This window comes from Bombyx mori, chromosome 3 (assembly GCF_030269925.1).
Source record: "Bombyx mori chromosome 3, ASM3026992v2".
NCBI lineage: Eukaryota > Metazoa > Arthropoda > Insecta > Lepidoptera > Bombycidae > Bombyx > Bombyx mori.
Window position 1 is genome coordinate 676,969 of NC_085109.1, and position 17,658 is coordinate 694,626.

At 40.8% G+C, this 17,658-nt stretch overlaps 1 long non-coding RNA gene across 1 annotated transcript; it reads right to left on the reverse strand.

The window, feature by feature from the left end:
* Nucleotides 1–16,254: 16,254 nt before the first annotated feature.
* Nucleotides 16,255–17,290, reverse strand: LOC134200915 (uncharacterized). The gene is made up of 2 exons (XR_009976025.1): nt 17,068–17,290; nt 16,255–16,515 (listed from the first exon to the last, which is right to left on the reverse strand). It is a non-coding gene; the product is annotated as an uncharacterized LOC134200915 (long non-coding RNA).
* Nucleotides 17,291–17,658: the final 368 nt, after the last annotated feature.

Sequence of the window (17,658 nt, forward strand, 5' to 3'; positions counted from 1 at the left end):
CTCGCTGGCAGGTTCTGTAATGTTAGATAAAGAGGGAATCATCTAAAGTGTTTCTCTCACTCAGAGACTTCAAACAGGCGTATGAGACCGACTCCGGAACCAGAATAGTCGTAAAATAAACGGAAACAAACAAAACATATTGCAAGCATAGGTATTGGTCGCCGAATCAGCTAGCCTGTTACATTGCGGGCCGTCAAGCACATAAGTAAGCAAGTATACTGGTGGTAGGACCTCTTGTGAGTCCGCGCGGGTAGGTACCACCGCCCTGCCTATTTCTGCCGTGAAGCAGTAATGCGTTTCGGTTTGAAGGGTGGGGCAGCCGTTGTAACTATACTGAGACCTTAGAACTATATCTCAAGGTGTGTGGCGCATTTACGTTGTAAATGTCTATGGGCTCCAGTAACCACTTAACATCAGGTGGGCTGTGAGCTCGTCCACACATCTAAGCAATAAAAAAAAAAAAGTTCTTTTTGGAATAATTTTCAATTAACAGTGACGCTTCTAATCCTATTTGGGTTAAGGAGGCATCATTCGATTCTTCGTCAAACACTTGTTGGCGTTGGTTGTTGTCTTGAGCGGGCTCACGTGGGCTCACAGAGCGCACCACCGCTAAATAAAACCAAGGTTCCTTTTAAAACATTTCATTGTCTTGTATAATGTTTCAAACGACTCGATGACCAACAACGTCTGAGCCCACGGTTATCGTATTCTGAACCTAAGTCCAATAGTAGGAAATGTGTTTATGAAGAGCTAATGTTACTGGTAGCCTCAACTGCGGTCTAGACCTAGATAAAACAGCTGCTAAGTAAATAATGTTACTCGAACCTTCTATTAGTGAGTTCTCGTTATAACGAAATTTTGGTATTACGTTTAAAGACTCCAAAAGATATCTTCTGAATGTATTCTGATTGAACGATTAAAATTAAATTGAGATTCTTATTCGAATAACTAGCGACTCGCCCTCACTTCGCCTTGGAAACATTAAATTTTATTATTGATAGTTGAGTCCCGTGATGTTACCCGCGGTTATTTTCATACCGCGGGTGAGGCCGCGGGGCGAAGTTAGTCTAAAAAAAGTTAGCCTAAGTTACTCCTTATATCATCAGCTACCTGTCAGTGAAAGTCTCGTCAAAATCGGTCCAGCCGTTCCAGAGATTAGCCGGAACAAACAGACAGACAGATAGACAGACAGACAAACAAAAATTGTAAAAAATGTTATTTTGGTGTATGTAGCGTATATTTATACATATGCATGTAGTAAAAAGCGGTTATTTTAATATTACAAACAGACACTCCACTGTAATTTATATGTATACATAAGGTAGAAGCGTATCTGGGCATTAAAACGTCGACTATCCGATCCTACCCACCAAAACGCATATAAACTTAAGAATGTAGAAATATACTATTTACAGTACGTTCTCACAATACTCGACGTACTCTTTGCAAAGTAAATTCTAAATTTAGGTGGTTTCATTTTATTAACACACGTCAAGGAATCTGTTTTGTTACCAGTTAGAGCTCTGACACGATAGCATTGCTGAATAATACTAAGAATGTCTTTAAAAAGGCCACTTGCGTTACCTTTTTTTGTTTACCTAAGCTGATAGCCTTGAGAGACTATGTCAGCGTAACCCTAACGTGCAGGTGAGATCATGGGGCTCAAACCTGGAGGCATTGCTAACACTAGCCCTAGCAAGAGCAGTGCTTCGCAGAATCTACCACCGGATCAGATACGCGACCCACTGAGAAGATTCGGCGAGAAACTCAGTGGGCTGTGTCTGTGGGTTAATTTACTCGCCGAACCCTTCGTCGCAGGCGGGGTTCCACGAGAACGATGACCGGTGCTTGAGGTACCTAAAAGCACCGCGAATGGATCGGGAGGATCCGTAATCACATGTTTAGGGCGACGTCGACTATTTACTAACTAGTCAGTGGCACGTCCCCAATAAAGATTTTTATGTCATCAAACACATGATGATATTTTTGTCGCAGATATCTGTATCTACGCGGAACTCACAACGGTATAAACGATCTTTCGCATTATCGAGAATATTTTCAATATCATCGTAAATGCTTGTTTACATGTTGTTAGTGTTTTATTCAAATGTTATCATGATTAGTGGCCAAAGTAGCGCATTATGCGTTGCAGACAGGTGGCAGACAGGCGTTGAGCGTTCTCCATTTTAAGCTGATGTAGGACCGAGATGTTCGTGCGGTGGGCTGTCCATGGAATCCTTAATAGGCGGCGCCAGCACCACATTTCAAAAGCATCAACTCTGTTTCGGTCAGCTGCTTTTATGGTCCATGTTTCTGTTCCATAGAGAGCGATTGGAAAGACCAGTGAGTGCACAAGATGTATTTTGGTCCTATTCGAAATATTACGATCTTTCCAAACTTTGCTCAACTGCATCATAGCTGTTTTAGCCATTCCAATTCGTCGGCGTATTTCAGGCTCACAGCTCCCCTTATCCGTGATCACAGAACCAAGGTAGACAAACTGGTCCACGGCCTCGTGTTCTGCCAAAAGGTCCGTACGCTGAGTGGATGAGAAGCGGTCTACGACTAGCAGCTTGGTCTTGCTTTTGTTAATTGCTAGTCCCATGTTTAGGCTTATAGCCTCTAATCTGTCCAGAAGCTCCTTCATCTCCGCCTCAGATGAAGCAAGAAGTGTGGTGTCGTCGGCATATCTCAGGTTCGTTATCTGAACCCCCCCTATTCTAACGCCTCCTTCCCAGTTTTCTAAAGTCTGGCGCATTATATGTTCCCCATATATATTGAAGAGAATAGGTGAGATAACACATCCTTGCCGGACTCCTTTTTGGAAGCGAAATTCACTTGAAGTGGCATTTTCGATAGAGACAGACCCAAACCCCGACTCGTACAGGTTGCGAATCAACATAACAAGATGTAGACAACTTGGAACGTCTGATGGTCACTGGGAAAGTAGAAGGAAAACGTCCTAGAGGCAGGAGCCCCAAACGCTGGTCCGACCAGATCTCCGAGCAAACCAGCGGACCACTTAGCGCTGCACTACACCAGGCAACTGACCGGAACCGATGGAGGCTGACAGTAGACAAGCTAAAACGGAGTCACGATCCTCAGCAATGAGGGAGCGATGGAGAAGAAGAAGAATCATGATTAGTTTTCGAATTTTTCATCAAATAAATATTAAAGCGGGTAGAAGGAATCGGGCAAGTGAATTAAAAGAAAAAGGTTTTAAATTGGATTTTTCAGCCAAGATTAGTATATTCCTATTGACGAGAATTGTCAAGGGATTTACCGGAGAATCAGCAGTATTCGGAATTAAGGTTTTTTTATTGCTTAGATGGCTGGACGAGCTCACAGCCCACCTGGTGTTAAGTGGTTACTGGATCCCATATAAATCTACAACGTAAATGAGCCACCGACCTTGGGATATCAGCTGTAAGGTCTCAGTATAGTTACAACGGCTGTCCTGCCCTTCAAACCGAAACGCATTACTGCTTCACGGCAGAAATAGGCAGGGTGGTGGTATCTACCCGTGCGGACTCATAAGAGGTCCTACCACCAGTAGGAAGTATTGTAAGCCGCTCCTGCCGTCGTCCTGGCTATTTCTGCCGCAAATCAATCACGCAGTCTGCTTTGAAGGTTGGGGCACCCGTAATTCAATGTAATTGGGGCTTTTATCGGGTCCTGAGGTTATCAGCAGCATCCAAGTGATGTATAAAAGTTTTCCGATACTTAACAACATCACTGATTTGTCTACAAATACAAGCCATACCAACTTTCCCACTTAAGATTCATAAATATTAAAGCAGCAATACCGACTATAGCATACAAAGTAATTTTTAGACAGATACTATTGTATTTTCTCAGGTTTCACGGTAGACATAATCAAAGCCGATTTTAAAGCCTGATCTCACCTTTAATATTTTCATTTTATGATTTCCGTCGCTTCAAACATTTTACGGTTTTTTTTGGTTACATACACGGATGACTGATGTTTTAGTAGTCGACATTTTTATATTGTGCCAACTACCGTCTAGTATTCTATCTTCTATATATATATAAAAATGAATTGCTGTTCGTTAGTCTCGCTAAAACTCGAGAGCGGCTGGACCGATTTGGCTAATTTTGGTCTTGAATGATTCGTAGAAGTCCAGAGAAGGTTTAATAGGTAAAAGATAAATATGAAAATTCTCGGAATTAAATAAAAATAACAATTTTGTTTTTCCTTTGATGTGTCCCCCGTCGGACGGATTCCTTTTGTTTGTTTTAAGTTTATTTTACACAAATGTTTAGGTCTTTTATATATCGATTGAGGCACAACGAAGTCTACCGGGTCAGCTAGTTAAATATATAAAAAAATATTTATTGACGTTAACGCGACTGAACTAAGAATGTTTTTGGGGTCTGGCAGTCTGTTTGACTAAGGTTTGCATCGTCGCGATAAGAGGATCCCAGGTGCAAGATAAGGACTGTCAGTTTTGCAAATTTTCCGTGTAATTAACTTGCTTTCTACAGAGAGTAGTTTGGATTTTGTCAAACCTTAAAAATTGGTTGCTAGTTAGTACAACAACCAAACGTCCACGGGCAACACCTTAGTAGTCCGCTATCAACAAAACAGTAAAAGTATTCGAAGCCACGGAAATTTTAAATTAAAACAATAAAACACGATAAATTAAACTATAAAAGTATTTTATTTATACACACATAATTTCCGCAATTACCGGTGGCATTATAATGCTTAATTTTGTCGTGAATCCTTCTGGATTTGAAGGTTACGACAGATATCACAATACAAATGAAATTTTAACTTCCCTTCTCATACTGGGGTTTATCAAATTTAGTGGCGTCTACGGGACCCAGTGCAGAAAGGATAGTCTGCCTATCGACAGAAATAAAAATACCAAACTCATCTTTGCGGTCGTCGTGGCCTAGAAGATAAGACGCTCGATCCATTCGTATCAAGCGAACCAACTGTGCCGGTGTTCGAATTCCGCAGGCATGGTATGACGAATTTTGGGAGAAGATCTTTTTTTAACATTTTGGCTAAATGGAAGCATGGTAAACCTGATGCTGAACAGTAACCGACGCTCCAAGGTTTCAGGACTAGGACTCTTCGAAAATCATGTAAAAAAAAACATGTCATAGCGCTCAATAAACACAGTGGAAATTCATTTCAGAGAGCCGGATTGCATCTCGCAAAAGGTATCGCTGGAAATGAACCGGGCACGTTGAGCGTTGAGCACAGTTCCAAGGTTGTTAATATGACTCGTGTTCTGGTGGCTGGCGGATTCATTAAAGAAGACCATATCAAAAAGTTTCTTCGGGCAATGAAAATTAGAATTTCATTCAATGATCTATAAAATTTCGTCCATCAAATTCCTTTAAAATGACTAAAACTGAATCTTGAATGTTTGTTGCGAAAAGTGGATGTTACGCCTTTATTGCTCTGCTGTCGAGAGCGACCTTAGGAAACTAAACAACAGGACAGTAATTGCACATGCACCAGATCGTATGACACGTCGGCCTTCGAGCGGTGAGTCAACGCGGCAGACGCGCGGTCGCCGGCCGCGGCTGCAGGCTTGCCTTGATGTGACACGCGCGCGCGCACCGCAATGGACCAATCCGTGTGCTTCATGCAAATTTTTTAACGTTCTCGATGGCGTATTTTTCTTTCCTACCTAGCTGAGAGCCTTGAGAGGCTATTTCAGCGTAACCTTAACTAGTAGGTGAGCTGACGGGGCTCAAACCTAAAGACGTTGCTAACACGAACCCTAGCAAGAGCCGTGCTCTTGTGCGACCAACTGAGAAGATCCTGGTTCAATATACCGTATTCTGGTTCATTATATATATACCGTAGTTACTGGTGGTACGACCTCTTGTGAGTCCGCGCGGGTGGGTACCACCGCCCTATTTCTGCCGTGAAGCAGTAGTGTGTTTCGGTTTGAAGGGTGGGGCAGCCATTGTAACTATACTTGAGACCTTCAAACTTATATCTCAAGGCGAATGGCGCATTTACGTTGTAGATGTCTATGGGCTCCAGTAACCACTTAACACCATGTGGGCTGTGAGCTCGTCCATCCATCTAAGCAATAAATAAATACATAAACTCACACCTTAGAACTCATATCTCAAGGTGGGTGGTGCCAGTTACGTTGTGAATGTCTATGGACTCCGGTAATCACTTAACACCAGGTGAACTGTAAGCTCGTTCGCTCATCTAAGCTATAAAAAAGATAGTAAGCTTATCAATGTGCAAATATTTTACTACATACAAAGAATTGTGGCAAGGTCGGACTTTAACAATATTCTCAATAGGGAACGTAAATTTCTTATATAACATCAATGTATTTAATATATTCTGTAACATGGCCGCTTCACCATGGCTGATGTCATTCTTTGCGATAAAAAATCATAGATAAAAAACTGCCCAGCGGTATAACGATATGTTTTCATAATGAGACCTCAAGACCGATTGCCGCCCACGATACACGCTTAATAAGTGATCAGTGATTATTTGAGACAAGCTTCTATGTACTCCACTTACCGTACCCTACATATAGCAGAGAAAAACAGTATACATAACTATATTTACTCTCCTCACAAAGACAGCTGGAAGAAATTAATTCATACAATAAGGCCGATTGTAACGCTGTTTCTTGGTCAGTGTTATATGATCACGACGTTTTCGCTTAGTTTTCCATTCCAATCGGTTTGCAACTCGGTAGTAATTCGTCATGAATCTACTCTTGGAGCCTCCAGTTATCTGAACGTTCTATACCGTATGTGCGATTGGGAGTGCTCTAAAAAACCTACGACCTTTCTTGCACAGCACCACGCGCTTGCGAGGCGATGCTCATCTACCTAGACTTGTTATTCTCAACACAATTCCTGGTCCTGCGGACAGAATGGAAAGCGGTCGATGTCGCCCAAGACACGTCATTTCGGATCCTCCCGATCCACTAACAGTGCTTTTAGGTACCTCAAGCACCAGTCATCGTTCTCGTCGAAGCTGTCGCTTGCGACGAAGGGCTCGACGAGTAAATTAACCACAGACATAGCCCACTGAGTTTCTCGCCGGATCTTCTCAGTGGGTCGCGTTTCCGATCCGGTGGTAGATTTTGCGAAGCACGGCTCTTGCTAGGGTTCGTGTTAGCTACGTTGTCAGGTTTGAGCCCCGTGTGCTCACATACCAGTTAAGGTTACGCTGCAATAGCGTCTCAAGGCTATCAGGCTAGGTACGAAAAAAAAAATCAACACAATCGATACTTTATATCTACCAGGGTAAGTCAGGATTTTCTATTTCCCAAAAAATTTTAAGAATTAATACATAACGCTTAAATTAAAAATAACATTTATTAACAAACCGATTCAATAAGAGCAAACAAAATGATATTAATACAAATAAATTCTTCGACAGACCTCCGCCGGATATGCCGTTACAGTACCTGGTTGAACAAACGCACACGTGGTATCTTACGAACAGAGATATGGATCGGCTGAATGGCGTCAGTGATGCGTGAGGACTCACGATACATCTATCCTTCTCGTGCTTCAGCAACGCTTCTAGTCTTGTATACCTGTGAGTGGCAAAGCCGTAGTTATAATCGTACATGGGCCACCAACTTCTGCAACCCCTCTGCGTATACACTTTCCCTACATCCATGAACCTCTTAAAGCAGCCCCCTGTATAAGGGCCATAGAAGCCTCTTTTCAGTCCTCTGTCGGTCTTATGAGGCGTGCCGTCTTTCACATGTTCTTCAATATTTTGCGCCCAGTAGCTCGGATTGTGGTAGCACTTGGCTCTAAAATACCTGGCCAAGGTTCTGGCCTTCCAATCCTGCGACTCAAAAGCGTCATGGCAGATCGTGGTGCTTGGGATCTTTGTCTCGTTTAGGCCACACGCGAAGCAACTGGCTACGAAGCTGCCCGACAAATAGCTTGGGTAAATAAAGCGCTCGACGCGTTGCGATTGGTTACTTGAGTTTTTAGCGTCGAGCAGCATTAACTGTAGACGCTGATCAGCATTTTCATGAGACGTGTTTGACTCGCATCTTCGCGTAGTTGATACAGAGTCGTAGTTCTCGGGCTCAGGTAAAATTGTCTTCAAATAAATCAGACTAGGCCTGGTTTTCTTGTTTGTTTTGTTGTGTCTAAGCTTGTAAGTTCTCAACACTGGTATCTCAAGCAGGAGGTCGCTGTACAAGTCCTCGTCTACCTCTTCGGGCATGAGCAGCTTGTGAGGCGGGGCAACATATTCTGTGGGGTTCTTGAATCTGGACAGCCACGTATTGTCACACACATGTAAACATAACAAAAATGTAACTGTTGTGATACCTAAAGAAAACATCACATCGATTGTCGGAATGACAATTGCAGAGGTTAACTCCAAAAGTCAAGGTAATTTCTACCTCTTTGATTGATTAGGTCATAGATTAGTTTTAAAATAGGAAAATGTGATATGACAATATAATTATGTAAATTAAAAATTAAGCTTTTTTCAGTTATGTAATAGCGTATTTGGTCGACCGTAGTTGGTGCGATCGCGAAAACACCCGGGCCAGTGGTTCTTGGCCTGTCGTGGTTCTTGGACAACGATATAAGTATCGTTGTACAAGAACCACAATATACTATGGGACCCGAAGCGTTCATCTCATTACAACAAATCAGAGAGAGAGGCGGCCTGGCGTGACATCGCTGCAGCCTCTTCAATTGAAGTTGAGGACTTCAAGAAAAAAAATACTTCTTTACTAGGCTCGTTCAGAAGAGAGAAGTCTAGAACAAGGAAAAGTCTCTTAGCTGGAACTGGTAAGTGTGACAATGACGAAATCACAATAATACTTTTTTTGTAGCAACGTTCAACTAAAGTTGAGTGGTTACATTTCAGCAAGATGTAACCGAGATTTCAATGTCCACGGGCAACACCTTAGTAGGCCGTGATCAACAAAACTGTAAAGTATACGAAGCCAAGAAAATTTTCAATTAAAACAATAAAACACGATAAATGGAAACTGTAAAAGTATTTTACTTATACACACATAATTTCCGCAATTACCGGTGGCATTATAATGCTTATTTTTGTCGCGAAGCGTTCTGGATTTGAAGGTTACGACAGATATCACAATACAAATGAAATTTTAACTTCCCATCTCAAACTGGGGGGGACTTATCAGCTGTGTGGCGTCTACGGGACCCAGTGCAGAAAGGACAGTCTGCGACAGAAATAAAAACACCAAACTCATCTTTGAGGTCTTCGTGGCCTAAAGGATAAGACGGCTGGTGCATTCGTATCGAGCGATACCGTAGTGCCGGCGTTCGGATCCCGCAGGCAGATTCCCATTTTTCTAATAAAATACGAAGCTAAGACTTTTTCACAAGTTACTTTCACGGTGAACTAATAACATTGTATTATAGTATGTCGGTTTTTAATGCAATAACTGAGACCTTAGAACTCATGTCTCAAAGTGGGTGGTGACTTTAACGTTTTTTTATATCTACGGACTCTGGTAACTGCTTAATACCAGGTGGAATCTCAGCTAGCCCACTCATCTAAGCAACAAAAATAAATACAAGATGTTTAATTTTGTATAATTTTTTTTATCATGATGAAACTATGATGTAAGCAGTCTGGTCTAAAATAGAGTTGCAGTTTATAATATCTCGGGTAGTAACAGATACTTGTACAGTTGCATAAATAACGCATACAGATAATAAATAAATAAACTCGCACCGATTTTACATCTGCTAAAAATATTAAAGGTCAGACTTACAAAAAAAAACATTAATTTTGAATTTGTCTTCTAAATGGTTGATAACATTTAGATAAAAATAGGTCATGCAAATTATATTATACAAGATTATATAAGAATTGTTTCTGCATGTTTTTTTCTTAAGAATTATATTATAATTCCTGAGATAGGTATCGTTATGTTTCCAGTACTTGTCTGGTACCGTCGGATAACGTGGTTGTACCAGCTAATGTGGTTCGATTTTATTAATAAGCATTATTTGTGATCATTTATTAAAAACTAGCTGACCCGGCAGACTTCGTAGTGCCCATCGATAAATAAAAGACCTAAACTTTTGTATAAAATAAACTTAAAACAAACAAAAGAAATCCGTTCGACGGGGGACACATCAAAGGAAAAACAAAATTGTTTATTTTTATTTAATTCCGAGCATTTTCATTCATTTATCTACCTTTTAAACCTTCTCTGGACTTCTAAGAATAATTTAAGACCAAAATTAGCCAAATCGGTTCAGCCGTTTTCGAGTTTTAGCGAGACTAACGAACAGCAATTCATTTTTATATATAGAGATAGATATAGATTATTCAGTCAGCGATGTAGGTAGATTCCGGGAAATTTTTCATCCGATTGTAAACCTCAAATGGCACTTTAATGTTATTTGTTGTATTTTTTAACCGAACTAAGAGTGGATACGTTTCATTATCTTCAAGCACTAAACGAATCTAGCCGTAGAAGTATTGACTAATGATATGTCGATATTATAGGCCCTGAGGACGTGTATAAGTCGAAATGGTTCGCATTTGACACCTTTGAGTTTTTCAATGAAAGAAACCTACCCCAAACTGCGGCAGACTCGATGCTAGAGGTAAAGTGTTGTGCTTAATATCGTCATGACATTACAGCAGAAATTTGGTCGATCAATGTACATACGTCTTGTAGTAGAAGTCTTTAGAGTTTGATGCAGTACAGGGCTTGGAAAGGGAGGTTTTAGCTCAATGAGGTGAACTCTCATAGTCTTTGATGGCTGATTTTCATGGCTTTATAGAATGTAATTGTGAAATCTATAATTATATATAGATAATAATATATATAGATTAGACATATAAAAATGAATTGCTTTTTTTATTGCCCTTGTAGGCAGACGAGCATACGGCCCACCTGATGGTTAGTGGTTACCGTCGCCCATGAACCTCAGCAATGCCAGGGGCAGAGCCAAGCAGCTGCCTACCGCTCGAACCTACCTACTGCTGTTCGTTAGTCTCGCTAAAACTCGAGAACAGCTCGACCGATTTAGCTAATTTTGTTAAATTATTTAATTCTTAAATTATTTGAGAAAGTCCAGAAAAGGTTTAAAAGTTAGATAAATATGAAAATGCTCGGAATTAAATAAAAATAACAATTTAGTTTTTCCTTTGATGTGTCCCTCGTCGGACGGATTCCTTTTGTTTGTTTTAAGTTTATTTTATATACAAAAGTTTAGGTCTTTTATTTATCGATTGCGGCACTACGAAGGGTCTGCCGGGTCAGCTAGTACTAAATAATAATATGTAAATAAATTTGTCACAGGCCTTCCAAGCACAAGAAGGAAGCACATCGAATTCAGAAACATCAAGTCACATTAAACCTACAAAAAAAATCAAACGTAAATTGAACAACAATCATTCGGCATCAGAGGCTCTCGCACAAATACGCACACAACCAGAATCATCCAGCGCAGATCATTATGCATCTTTTGGAAATTACGTCGCAAACGAACTCAGAAAATACGACAAAATTACGTTGGCGTACGTCAAAACGTTTTTTTTTTTGTTGCTTGGATGGGTAGACGAGCTCACAGCCCACCTGGTGTTAAGTGGTTACTGGAGGCCATACACATTTACAACGTAAATGCGTCACCTACCTTGAGATATAAGTTCTTAGGTCTCAGTATAGTTACAACGGCTACCCCACCCTTCAAACCGAAACGCATTACTGCTTCACGGCAGAAATAGGCGAGGTGGTGGTACCTACCCGTGCGAACTCACAAGAGGTCCTACCACCAGTAATTATGCAAATTATAATTTTGCGGGTTTGATTTTTATTACACGATGTTATTCCTTTACCGTGGAAATCAATCGTGAACATTTGTTAAGTACGTATTTCATTAGAAAAATTGGTACCTGCCTGCGGGATTCGAACACCGGTGCATCGCTCGACACGAATGCACCGGACGTCTTATCCTTTAGGCCACGACGACGACGACTTGTAACACAATATTCCGAGTGGACATCGGGAATTTAACATCTCAGGTTAGACGCACAGGATCAGTAGCGAGAAGGCGTGGGCTCGGCGCGCAAATCGTCAGTCTTAGATAACGCACCCGAAGTATACCGAAACTAGTCGCTCGCGCTGTTCCAAGTTCACAAGTGGGCACATAGCTTAACCACATATGAATTAAAGCGCCTAATATAATGACAGTGACAATGACCAAGACGCACGTAAGTCGTCGAGTAACTATACTTGAGACCTTAGAACTTATATCTCAAGGTGAGTGGCGCATTTACGTCGTAGATATCTATGGGCTTCAGTTTTTATTTTTATTGCTTAGGTGATTGGACGATCTCACAGCCCACCTGGTGTTAAGTGGTCACTGGAACCTATAGACATTTACAAGGTTTTTTTTTTTATATTGCCCCTGTAGGCAGATGAGCATACAGCCCACCTGATGGTGAGTGGTTACCGTCGCCCATGGGCTTCAGCAATGCCAGGGGCTGAGCCAAGCCGCTGCCTACCAAATGCGCCACCCACCTTGAGATATAAGTTCTAAGGTCTCAGTATAGTTACAAAGGCTGCCCGCCCTTCAAATCGAAACGCATTACTGCTTCACGGCAGAAATAGGCGGGGTGGTGGTACCTACCCGTGCGGACTCACATGAGGTCCTACCACCAGTAACTACAAAAGGTCATTATGTACTTCTGCTGCGCGTAGTGATGTGTCTGAATGATAGAGCAGCCCATATATAATTAGGCCTTTAAATCATGTCATAAAGCAGTTGGTGGAATTTACTCTGGAACAATTAAAGATCAGACATGTCGTGAATTCTCCTGCCCCTATCTGCTCAAGCAGCATATTTTCTTTGTTCGCCCTTTCAATCAACAGACTTAATTTGCAAAGTAAGTGCTCTTGTTTTTGCGTTATGAGTTTTTTTTTATGAAAATTTAACTCGAAGGTCTTGCCGCGGACGCTTTTTGCTCTAAAACATGTTCAACTAATATAGACCCACCAGCTGCTACTGTTACATTTGACTAGATATTTTTTGTGGCACCGTTTGAAAAAGTATAGGCCAGATCGAGCTTAGGGCTGATCGAGTTTATGAAACATTGTCGACACAAGCATTGTCGATAACGACGGATTTTATTTGGGTCACTTTATATTACTTGCTAATTAATTTTAATAAATTTATATGGAGATCCTGGTGAGTGTGACTTTATTATTGAAACTCGTATGTGACTCGTCGCATTCTACCTTCAGTGATTGAAACGAAACTTGAAGCATTAATAACTAACATAATGACTAACATTGATTTTGGTCCGCAGCTGATGTGGCCGATTGTGTTTCCGCAGTCCTTCACAGGCACTATTAAGTTGAATTTACCGCTGCAGCGCTGATTCTGATCGAGTTTCACCACTGAAAAGAATCTGTAAGGAACTCAGGGCTTGCTCTTTTCGAATAATAAATATGAAAATGAAATAATTTGCGTAATTACTGATGATAGGACCTCTTGTGAGTCCGAACGGGTATGCACCCCTCCTATTTCTGCCGTGAAGCATCATACGTTTCGGTTTAAAGGGTGGGGTAGCCGTTGTAACTATACTGAGACCTTAAAACTTATATCTCAAGGTGGGTGGTGTGTTTACGTTGTAGATATCTATGGGCTCCAGTAACCACTTAACACCAGGTGGCTGTGAGCTCACCACGCATATAAGCAATAAAAAAAAGAACATCGCTACACAAAAATTTACAATATTTATCAAATTGCACAAACTAAGCCCAACTAGAATCAGGATCGGTCTGCATCCTTATACATGGACCGTTTGACAGTCTGTTTCAAACTCCCCGGCAACCGCGACTAACAGTTCTACCAACCCTGATACTTAGGCGTAAAATTAATTACCAGTTTACCGTTCACAAACTGGACAGTTTTTTCCTGACGCTTAGTAACGGACTGTTTCAAATTGGAGTCGCGTGTTGCTAACTGAGGTTTTGCTGAATCTCGTATTCCAGTTGGAGTTTCCGGATGCGAACACAGCATAGCGGAAATGAACACCGTTGTATATATTTAACTGCGTTTAGGAGATAGATAACTTGTTGCTAAAATAATACCTTCTAACTTTGGTAACCCATGAAATTTTATTAAAGTGTCTTCTACTATATGACCTTAAGCAATACGACGCTCTGCTCAAGTAGGATGGCCGGTACCTCTATAAACCTTCCATTCCTGAAGTCGATCTCCTAACTACTGCACGCACAACATCACCCCAGAAAAAACGATCGTTGGACAAACTAATGCTGATGCCAATTATGCTGATAGATAAGCCTGGACTCCAACTCCAGGTTTATCTCACGTTCCTACGTAAAAACATCAGGATGTAGTGCCCACACAGTATATCTACCCACTATTTTAGTATTATAATTGCTCTAATTGGTCGCACGAATTTATCGATGAACTGAAATGGGATTACTAGTGCCCGTGGCATCGACGTGAAAGCCACCACAACCAGTCTTCGAACTTGGGTCGCAATGTAGAGGTAGAGTAGTTTCACAAAACTCCTTGCCACCATTCAATGCGGGCTTAAGATAGTTGGATGCTAGTATAAGATTCCAAGAACGCTCTCTCGCCCATTTTCCAGTAAATTCCATAATATACTTTCTCTTAATATCATGGGAAAAGGTGGAGTGACATTCTAGACACAACTGATCTGAAAAATATTATTTGAGTTCGGCATACGTAACAATCACATCACAGTAAAGCACAACTACACTGGTCGCTGTGTAATTATTTTCCACGAATTCTCTATACAAATAATTTCAATTTCCACGGTTCATTACCGACACAAGGTATGGTGTACAACGCCCTCGTGAAGAGAGCTAGAACAAACATAAGCACCATATTAACGATACGATCTCAGGAGATATCAGGAGTAGTACTCATGAACAACAACAAATTATTTCAAGGCTTTGAATCTATCGAACTTGCAGTGGCTATCAATTACGTAGATTCTTTTAGGCGCAGTGTTTTAAGGAGATCATTGTCAATATATGCATATGGTAAGTGCTGACTTCCATCGACGTCACCCAAAACACGTCATTACGGATCCTCCCGATCCATTAACGGTGCTTTTAGGTACCACAAGCACCGGTCATAGTCCTCGTCGAACCCTTGCGACGAAGGGCTTGACGAGGGAATTAACCCATAGACACCGCCCACTGAGTTTCACGCCGGATCTTCTTCCGATCCGGTGGTAGATTCTGCGAAGCACTGCTCTTGCTAGGGTCAGTGTTAGCATCACTCCGGTTTGAACCCCGTGAGCTCACCTACTAGCTAAGGTTACGCTGAAATAGCCTCATAGCTTAGGTAAGTAAGTTGACTTCCATATTAGTAAGTAGCGACGCGCCCTTGACCTTTCCAATTGAAGTTTAAATAGTTTAAGTTTCCGTTTATCACCTGCTGATATCTGATCAGGCGATCTTTATCGTTTGGCATGGCTATCGTTTACTGCGCGGCATCGATCCGACAAATCGTATCCTCAACTTTATTCCTAACCCCAAAACGTTCAATTAACCATTCTGTCAGTCACAATGAATGATTTACGTCATCACACATGGCCTTCGCGTTTCAAGTTCAGCAGTTCGTTAACCACAAGTGTATCATGAGCTGGGGATAGTCTCCAGCCAGTGTTAAAGGTTGCGAGCCAGTGGTGAGCGATGGTATTATGTAACGCTAACATTTCAACGAGTTTTTTTTTCATATTTTTTATTGCTTAGATGGGTGGACGAGCTCACAGCCCACCTGATGTTATGTGGTTAGCAGAGCCCTGAGACATTTACAACGTAAATGCGCCACCTACCTTGAGATATAAGTTCTAAGGTCTCAAGTATAGTAACAATGGCTGCCCCACCCTTCAAACCGATACGCATTACTGCTTCGGGTGGTGGCACCCACGGAATAGATAAATAAGGTTGGAAAGGCCTTTGCTCTAATTTTGTATTAGAACCAGTGTCGCCGCTTCATCCCCACTATTTTAATTTCTACACATACACACACTGTGATTACAAGTATTTCGCACACAACAAAAACACCCACACATAAATCTCAGGACAGATATTCGTTCGCAAACTAGCACAAAACACCCGTAGGCATACAACTCACACACGCAAAAAGGCAATAAAAATGTTCATACACGCTAGTGCTTGATAAAATCGATATTCTTTATCGATAAATTATCTGATGAATGAATGGAGAAAATGAAACATGAAATAAATATTGAAAAAAAAAAACTATTTTACTTTTATTAATTACAAATAGTCACTGTCGCTGGAATAAAACGTATTTGTTAAGCAGTTGGCGCTTGCTATTAATTGCGAATGAATTTTTCAAAACTAAGTGTATTCTGATTTTTTTTATGATAAAATCATTTTCAGTAAAATGTTTAGAGCAAATATTACTCGTCTTTGTCTCCAGTTTCCTCTACCTGTCACGTCAATCCATTGTTCCCTGGCGTTAGGTTCTTTAGGAAACCTAAAATTTTTAATTTACTGCATAAGTCAAATAGCATTTTACTTAGATTTTAATACGTCTTAGACAATATAGTAAATACCCGTAAATTAGAGGTCTACATGTCCCTTTATATTATACCTTCACTTTAATTCAATGATAATAATTCAATAATAATAATACATATTTATTTTACTCACAATACGTCTCACTAAGAATATACTAGGTATCATTAATTAAATATAAAATAATGCAAAAATTATCCATGTCAAATGTAAATATAGTCGAGAATTCTGTCGATGATTTTACCACATGGTCACCTCACTATCGACAAACTGCACGGCCAATCAGGGCAAAGGCCGAAATTTCAAAGTTTGAAGTGTAGAGAACGCAATGCATGTAGTACATTGGAAGCTGACTTGGTCATTGCGTTCATTGGGCGAGTACACATCGCGCAATGTATGCTATTTATAACTTGCTGCAATAATATTGTTAATGTTTGGAATTTCATAATGCTCATTATATTTTTATGTTTTAGACAAATAATATTGTAATTAAATGGTAATTTCGACTTACCGATCGAAAGATATACCTCCTCGCTCTATACTTGAGGTCTGATTTTTTGTTTTACAAGTTATAATTGCACAACACGGCACTATAAAGCGGAGATCTGTTCGCCAAGTAGTCCGAAGCGCACTAAACGCGGTGAATGCAAGAATCGGTCGAGTTATGTTTGTTCTATCATAACAGTGGCACGCTTGCCCCGCCTACATTACCATTCCAACCTTATTTATCTATTCCGTGGTGGCACCTACCCGCGCGGACTCACAAGAGGTCCCACCAGTAAAAGTTATTTTCAAAGTCTTTTATATGTGATTGTTATTAAAGTCTTATACAAATGGTATTTTATCTAGTATTAGCTAGCAGTATATGGTACTATATTACAAGAGCTATTAGCACTTCACTCACTTACTATATTTTCTGAAGGAATCCCTTTACCAGCTCTTATCTTGAGCACAGGTACAATGTGCGCAAAAGTGTGTGCGCATAGCTGTGTCGTTTCTATCTGAAGGGTCCTAAACAACTGATACCTCGACCAAGTAGACCCTTGTTATTAAAAATAATGGGAGGCATTGGGGCGCAAAAGATAGGGCATTGTACCTAAAA